The 6,000-nt window shown below is 48.4% G+C and overlaps 1 non-coding gene across 1 annotated transcript; it reads right to left on the bottom strand.

Moving 5' to 3' along the window:
* Window positions 1–423: 423 nt before the first annotated feature.
* TRNAV-AAC (transfer RNA valine (anticodon AAC)) lies at window positions 424–496 on the bottom strand. Its single transcript has one exon. It is a non-coding gene; the product is annotated as a tRNA-Val (tRNA).
* Window positions 497–6,000: the final 5,504 nt, after the last annotated feature.

Here is a 6,000-nt window from a genome sequence, read left to right as displayed (position 1 = left end):
GGCATTCCAGGGAAATGTTCCTCCATCGAGCTCAATGAAGTCCGAGCCATGTACTATGTCATGCCGCCTTAATTGGGTCATTTTTTCAACGCCGAGAGATGGCGGTAGCGGTGCTGGACGTGTTTGCGGAAACAAATATCGTGTTTGTTCGTGTCTTGACCCTTTTTCGTAATCTCCATTCATATTTGTCTGTGAGTCTAACATGTTTACTTTTATTCACATTTTCGGTTATGGTACGATTCTTATGTTAATCGATTACCCGCGTTATTTCTGGAATGATCAATAGTCATGCCAACTTCTTGCATTATGTCGCACAAATCGTGATGGGAAACGGCCGATGTCATCCCATCCTAAGTTATGTACTGTTAGCTATCTTTGTGTTGGTCTTATGTAAGAACCGTAGCGTTCCTACAAGCTTAACGATGTTTCCGCCCGGGATCGAACCGGGGGCCTTCCGCGTGTTAGGCGGATGTGATAACCACTACACCACGGAAACAGCTGACGGTTCCTGATGAGCCGGCCGATCAGGAGACAGGAGCCGACCGACTGACCTCGACTTGTCCAGCTCTTCGGGAGTTGGTCCACCTCAAGTAAAGGCTGACCAGTCGGTCAGCCATTACATGCCAACTATTGACGTCATATTTGAGAACCACCGGGGCTGTAGCTCAAGTGGTAGAGCGCTCGCTTAGCATGTGAGAGGTACGGGATCGATACCCCGCAGCTCCAAATCGTTGAGTATGGTTTTAACACTCCCCTGAAAAAGTACCCTACAAATCCAAATGGGAATATAGCGCGGCTACATGTGCCCATTCGCAACCCGCCAAACGCAATGCGTCTTGCGGGGGCCATTGGCCAAAATTAATAGTCTAGAAATTAAATCCTTGATAAATGCGCATAATAAAAGACATCAGATACACTCTAAAAGGAGAAATCAAATCCGAACGTTAAGTAAGCTTACACAAGCGCTTAAAAACTACCACATGGTCGGCCGTGCAGAGGCTTACTCCGGGCCAAAGCCTGGATACACTGCGCCCTCCACGCAGACACTGTATGGAGGGCGTCCTGTCCCATATCACGGTGTCCGATTTAGTTGCATGCTGGATTTCATCCGCCTACCTCAGTGTGAGAGAGCAAGACCGTCTCCTTTCCAAGCCTGGCATTCCTTTCAAGTTTGGCTTTCAGCCTCCCGATCTTTTCTACGTACTTCCATCCCTGGGTAGCAACGTTGGTTCCACGATAAAAGTGCGCATGGAAGTAGTACGGGAGCATAAAACACCTTAGCAAATGTTCGTTTCGAAATGTATGTGTACGTTACAGGCGGGTGCACGCTGCGCTTTGCAATGTTTTTTGGGATATATGGCAACATTTTGTTTATGGCCTTGTGGGAAGCCTTGTGAGAAGAATGCAAGTGATCCTGGAGCTCCATGACGCTTCATGTAACCGTAAATCACTCTTGCAGTCTTCCGCAACTTTTTGCAACAAGCTGAAAAATTAGCCTTCAGGATCTTTAATGTCTAACAAAAACATTGAAGGTGGTTTTAGGGCGCTATCTACATTCGTTAAGCAGTGAGTTGCTTTTTCAACGCTGTGCAACTTTTGGAACGTTTAAAAAATTATCTTTTAAGAGATCTGGCGCCTTAGAAGGCCACTGAATGTAGTTTTAGGACAACAACTTGTTTCATTATGCTCATCCTCCTTTCATTTGATGTAAGGAATGTTCTCATATGTTCAGGTAACCTGGCTGTCTTGCAAAGAAACTGCACTCAGTAATTGCTGCACCCAGTGCTCTTTCCAGACTAGATGCAAGTGTGAGGTTGGCCAGTACCTTGTAAGACACATAGATACTTCACTGCTCGGGATGTAGCACAAGGTTGAGGTAAGGGACATAATGATATTGAGAGGAGCCCGTGGAACGGTTCTCCCCTGATACACCCGTATAACACGAAATGGCCGCGAACGACCTGTTGGGCATCTAGCTCCACTCCCCGTAGAGTGTCTTAGGTTTCAAGATTAATTGGCTCTAAATACGGCTTTAATTCGTCCATCCCTGCCCTCTGCTGAGCTGCCGTTGCTTCCACTATCCTTATAATCTATCGCCTTGCTTGCGATTCCATGCATTCGCCACCCCCCCCCCCCCCCCGCCCGCTATAATCATACGCTGCATTCATTTACGGGGGTGACTGCACCGAGTTGCAAGTTCCACAAACACTAGTGGGCACCGTCCCTGTTTTATAAGCGCCACTCGGACTGTTTATGCCAGTTTCAGCCGGCAGAGACCCTGTCACAAGGTACAGCTAGTACGTTGTTGTTCTGTGACCTGGAGTGACCCTTCATCTTTAGTATCGCCCAAGTAGCATCCTACCCCTAAGGAGAACCTGCAATGAGCCACAGGGAATCGGCCACACGGCGAAGTACCAAAAACTTTGTGTCACTGCATTCATTCAGCGTTTGACACCTTGGCGTATGCTTGTTAGTTGAGTTACTAAAATATTGGAACGGAAATCAAGACCACAAATGAACTTGTCCATACCATACCGTGGACATGGAGGTAAACCCTTCCTCCATGAAGTGCAGTCCGGAGCAATCATGTCTATATACTTCAAATGCTTACCGAACCAGTTGGACTAAGGACTGGTGATCAGAAAACTCCTTACGTTGCTGGCAAATCTAGCCCACTTTTACAACAATCGTGTTCCGAATGGTTTACTGAAAACTTGCGGAGATTGAAAACGAATGAAATTAGCGATTGCGCTAACCTACCCATATGACCCACCGGGATTTCGAGCAGGGCTTCTGACTTCGATGTGATGCATTATACGAAACCGTTGAAATAGAGTGATCTTCAATGCGCGTTTACTGTTCAAAATTTGCTTCAGAAATATGCGCGTCGCAAAAAAGTGAAATATTTAACCACAAAGTTAGCGCTTTCTTATTCCATTTTTCGTGAAGACTCATGGAGGTTCGTAAATGAACCGACCGGTAATATAGAATGCATTTGCAGTGCATGTTATTCTCCATCAAAGCTGTATCAAAACAATGCACATTGCGAGCAGGTAGCTAGTTTTGGACATTTCGAAAGAACAGAACATCCGTTGTCCTGAATTGCGCCAACCTTTCACGGAGAAATCAGGTCATTACGTCCGAACACAATGCATCTAATACTGACACCTTATATTCTGGTGTTGCATTATAACCGGAGGGTTTCTACAGAAAACGCGATGTTTCCACACGGGATCGAACTGGGGGTCTTTCGCATGTTAGCCGGATGTGATAATCACAATACCTCGGAAACAGGTGATGCTACCTGACAAACCAGCCGGTCGGGGGACAGGGGCCGGCCGACTGACCTCGACATGACCAGCTCTTCGGGAGCGGGTCCACCTCACGTGAAGGCTGACCAGTCGGTGAACCATGGCGTCCCAACCATTCACGTCATTTCGGGATACAGCAGGGGCTGTAGCTCAAGTGGTAGAGCGCTCGCTTAGCATGTGAGAGGCACGGGGATCGATACCCCGCAGCTCCATAACGTGGGTTTTAGCGTTAACATGTCGACAGAGACGTGGGGGCTTATGCCATGAAAAATGGCGTCAAAATGTTGCAGTCAAAAGAGGTGGAGATCGGACTGCGCGGGAGATGTATTTGCCCGCTTGGCAAATGGCGAGGGGGCAGTTCCCCGCTTGTCCCTCGGGTTGTGCTGCGTCTGGGCGCATCCGTAAGGTTGGCACGCGTAGCTTCTGCGTGACCAGGAATAAGAATGTCAGTAACTTGAAAGGGAGGAAGCGATGAATGAAGGGTTACTCTTCTCTTCTCTTCAGGTTACATGAATTAACTGTTGCAAAGTAATGAATAAAAAGCAAAACCAAACAGAATGCATGTAATGCCGTTTCTGAGAGGTCGGTTGGTGCAGCAGATTTCTAACTGTTGGCGCGATAATTAATACTAGTGGAGACCTGGCTCCTGCCAGTCTTTCTCGCGAGTACCAAAGAGAGGTCTTGTCAAACAGGGCTTCTATTTTCTGTGCACGTACACTCACCAACACTCACACTACAACGTTCACACACACACACACACACACACACACACACACACACACACACACACACACACACACACACACACACACACACACACACACACACACACACACACACACACACACACACACACACACACACACACACACACACACACACACACACACACACACACACACACACACACACACACACGCACACACACACACACACACACACACACACACACACACACACACACACACACACACCACCCCCCCCACCCCCCCCCCCCACCCACACACACACACAACCGACAGCGATTCTACGTCTTCGCGCTTGGCGAGAGTAGGAGCCTTTCCAGGGTAACCACTGGAACAGCATATATGCGGCGCACGTCGGAACTGATTCATGGTCGTAGGGTACAGAAATGGCGTGATGTTAACCAAGGAGAAAGGAGTGCGACATCGACTGATGGGCGCCTAAACCAATAAAATTAAGGCATCGCCTTTCAATCACAGAACTGGCTGCTACAACTAGCAGGCTGTGAGACGATGAAGATTAAGGTTAGCTGGCTTGTCCAAGAGGGCTTTGTCCTCAAGGCCTAGCCTACAGCATGAAGTCCACTGTCGAAAAATTGTGCGAGTGCAAAGTCACTGCATGGTGGCCTTAAGGTGATGGGCATTCCTGGGAAATGTTCCTTCCACCAATTCATTGAAGTCCGTACCGTGTACGATGTCGTGCCGTCTTAATGGGGCCATCGAACTTGCCGAGAGGTGGTGATAGCAGTGCTGGATTTGTTTGCTTAAGCAAATATCGTTGTTGTGCGTATTTTGGCCCTCTTCATGGTGTTTTTCCATATTTATCCGTGAGCCTAACATGTTTACTTTTATTCACATTTTCAGTTATCATACAACCCTTAGGTTAATCGGTTACACGTGTCATTTCTGTAACGACCAGTAGTCATGCCCAACCTTTTTCATCATGTAGCACAAAGCGTGACTGGAACGGGTGACGTCATGCCATCCTAACAGATCTGCTGTCAGCTATCTTGATGCTGGGCTTATGCAACATCGGTGGCTTTTCTTCAAGCTAAATGATGTTTCCGCCCGGGATCGAACCGGGGGCCTTCCGCGTGTTAGGCGGATGTGACAACCACCACACCACGGAAACAGCCAATCGCTCGAAATGAGCCGGCCCGTCAGGAGACAGGAGCCGACCGACTGACCTCGATATGTTCAGCTCTTTGGGAGCGGGTCCACCACAAGTGAAGGCTGACCAGTCGGTCAGCCATGGCGCCCCAGCTATTGAGTTCATGTTGGAGAATCGCCGGGGCTGTAGCTCAAGTGGTAGAGCGCTCGCTTAGCATGTGAGAGGTACGGGGATCGATACCCCGCAGCTCCAAATCGCTGCTTTGATTTTCGAAAACCCCTGGAGGGGTGCCCTACAAAGCTAAATTGGTATATAGCGCTGCTGCATGTGCCCATTGGCAACCCGCCGAACGGGATACATCTTGAGCGGGTCATTAGCCAAAATGGATAAACATAGAACTTAGATGCTTGGTAAATGCTCATCATAAAAGGCATCAGATACGCCCTAAAAGGAAAAATCAAATCCGAACGTTAAGTAAGCTTACGCAAACGCTTAAAAGCTACCACATGGTCGGCTGTACAGAGGCTCACTCCAGACCAAAGCCTGAATACGCGGCGCCCTCCACGCAGACACGGTATGGAGGGCGTCCCGTTCCATATCACGGTATCCGATTTAGTTGCATGCTGGATGTCATTCGCCTATCTCAGCGTGAGAGAGCAGGACCCCTCCATTCCAAGCCTGGCATTGTTTTCTAAGTTTGGTTTTCAGCCTCCCGATTTTTTACGTACTTCCATCCCAGGGCAGTAACGTTGGTTCCAGGACAAAAGTGCGCATGCGCATGACAGTACGTGAGCGCAAAAGACCTCCGCAAGTGTCCTTTTGGAAATGCATGTGT

This window comes from Pollicipes pollicipes, unplaced genomic scaffold (assembly GCF_011947565.3).
Source record: "Pollicipes pollicipes isolate AB1234 unplaced genomic scaffold, Ppol_2.1 Scaffold_3087;HRSCAF=3621_pilon_pilon_pilon, whole genome shotgun sequence".
Taxonomy (NCBI): Eukaryota; Metazoa; Arthropoda; class Thecostraca; order Pollicipedomorpha; family Pollicipedidae; genus Pollicipes; species Pollicipes pollicipes.
The sequence above is the reverse complement of the archived record's forward strand: the minus strand, read 5'-3'. Positions and strand labels throughout refer to the sequence as shown.